A 2,640-nucleotide genomic window follows, 5' to 3' on the forward strand; every position below is an offset into this window, starting at 1 on the left:
ATTTATATTAGTGTTTTGAGCTTATTGGGTCATGTCCTCCATTCTCCTCAAAGGTCCTCCATTTTGAGCTCAAATCTTACATCCCTATGAGTGTTTTGAGCTGTTACTTGGTCACTTCCTCCATTTTTCTTGTAGGTCCTCCAGTTTGACCCTGAATCTTACATTCCTGTGTTTTGAGCTGTTATTAGGTCACTTCCTCCATTCTCCCAGAAAGTTCCTCCATTTTAAGCCTAAATTTTACATTCTTGTGTTTTAATCTTTTATTGGGTCATGTCCTCCATTCTCCTGGAACGTCCTCCATTATTGAGCCTGAATCTTACATCCCTGCGAGTGTCTTGAGTTGTTATCTGGTCACATCCTCCATTCTCCTCGAAGGCCCTGTATCTTACATTCATATTCATGTTTTGAGCTTGTTGTTGGGTCACATCCTCCAATTCTCCTCCAAGGCACTGCATTCTGAGCCAGAATCTTACCATTATATTGATGTTTTGAGATGTTATTTGATCATATTCTCCATTCTCTTTGAAGGTCTTCCATCTCTGAGCCTGAGTCTTAGTGTTTCAAGCTGTTACAGAGGTACCCCGGGTTACGAAATTAATTCGTTCTGCCGCCGCTTTCGTAACCCGGAATACTTCGCAAGCCGAAAAACCCATAGGCGCTAATGGGGAAAAGCCGCGATTTCGTGCGAAAAAGCGCCGAAATGCACCAAAAATTTTTTCGTAACCCGAAATAACCTTCGTAACCCGGAACAGTTATTTCCTATGGGATTTTTTCGTATCCCGGAAATTTCGTAACGTGGGTATTTCGTATCCCGGGGTACCACTGTATTGGATCACGTCCTCCCCTCTCCTAGAAGGCCCTCCATTTTGAGTCTCAATTTTACATTTCAGTGTTTTGAACTGTTATTGGGCCACGTCCTCCGTTCTCCTCAAAAGCCCTCCATCATGAGCCTGAATCTTACATTCCTGTGAGTGTTTTGAGCTGTTATCTGGTCACGTCCTCTGTTTTTCTTGAAGGCTTTCCATTCTGAGCCTGAACCTTACATTTATATTAGTGTTTTGAGCTTATTGGGTCATGTCCTCCATTCTCCTCAAAGACCCTCCATTTTGAGCCCAAATCTTACATCCCTATGAGTGTTTTGAGCTGTTATTTGGTCATGCCCTCCATTCTCCTGGATGGCCCTCCATTTTAAGCCTGAATTTTACATTTACGATGGCGGTTTGAGCTATTATTGGGTCACTTCCTCCATTCTCCTTGAAGGCCCTCCATTATTGAGCCTGATTCTTACATCCATGTGAGTGTTTTGAGCTGTTATTGCATCACGTCCTCCATTCTCCTAGAAGGTCCTCCATTTCAAGCCTGAATTTAACATCTGTGTTCTGAGCTGTTATTTAGTCACGTCCTCCATGCTCTTGGAAGGCCCTCCATTTTGAGCCTGAATCTTACATCCATGTGAGCGTTTTGAGCTGTTTCTGGGTCATGTCCTTCATTCTCCTCCATTTTTGACCCTGTACCTTACATTTATTTTGGTTTATCGAGCTGTTATTGGGTCACATCCTCCATTCTCCTGGAAAGCCCTCCATTACTGAGCCTGAATCTTATATTCTTGGAAGTGTATCTTGAGCTGTTATTTGGTCATGGGTCCTCCATTTTTCTTGTAGGTCCTCCATTCCTGACCCTGTATCTTACATTTATATGGGTGCTTTGGGCTGTTATTGAATCATGTCCTCCATTCTCCTGGAAGGTCCTCCATTACTGAGCCTGAATCTTATATTCTTGGAAGCGTATCCTGAGCTGTTATTTGGTCATGGGTCCTCCATTTTTCTTGTAAGTCCTCCATTTCTGACCCTGAATCTTACACTTATAGGGGTGTTTTGATCTGTTATTGGGTCACGTCCTCCATTCTCCTGGAAGGTCCTCGATTACTGAGCCTGGACCTTACATCCCTGCGAGTGTTTTGAGCTGTTCCTTGGCCATATGTTCTCCATTCTCCAGGCAGGCCCTCCATGTATAGGTCGAGGAGGGGCCTGGTCCTCCCTTTGCAGCTGGAGGCAGAGGAGGAGGAGGAGGCCCTGGCCCTGGCGCCTATCGCTTTAAGGAGGAGGAGGTCTGAAGGCCTCCCTCTTTCTCCTTCCCTCGCTGCTTCTGCTCACAGGAAGTCTCCCTCCTTCTCCGAAGAGGAGGCAGCAGCAGCAGCAGGAGCCTCTGGCCGAGAAGAGAAGGAGGACCGGGCTCTGCCTGAGGTGAGCGATGCCTTCCTGGGTGCCTGCCTGCCTTCTTTCCTTCCTTCCTTCCTGGGGGCGCCTCCGCCATTTTACCTTCCCTCCCTCCGGTGGCTGTCATTCCCTGGCGCCTTTCCTTTCAGGGCTGCATCCACACTGGAGCAATAACAACCCGGTTTGGCAGCGCTTTAACTTGTTGCTGTCTTGGCTCAAGTGCTATGGAATTCTGGGAGTTGGAGCATGTTTTGGGAGCCCAGAGCGGAGCGTGGATCCACAGGCCAAGGCTCCAGGCACACAGACACACCTGGCTGCCCCCTTCCTTCCTTCCTTCCTTCCTTCCTTCCTTCCTCTCCTTCCTCCTTTTTTTCTTCTTCTTCATCTTCCTCCTCCTCTTCTTTTTTCTCTTCTTCTTCTTCTT

This window comes from Sceloporus undulatus, chromosome 3 (genome assembly GCF_019175285.1).
Source record: "Sceloporus undulatus isolate JIND9_A2432 ecotype Alabama chromosome 3, SceUnd_v1.1, whole genome shotgun sequence".
Classification (NCBI taxonomy): Eukaryota; Metazoa; Chordata; class Lepidosauria; order Squamata; family Phrynosomatidae; genus Sceloporus; species Sceloporus undulatus.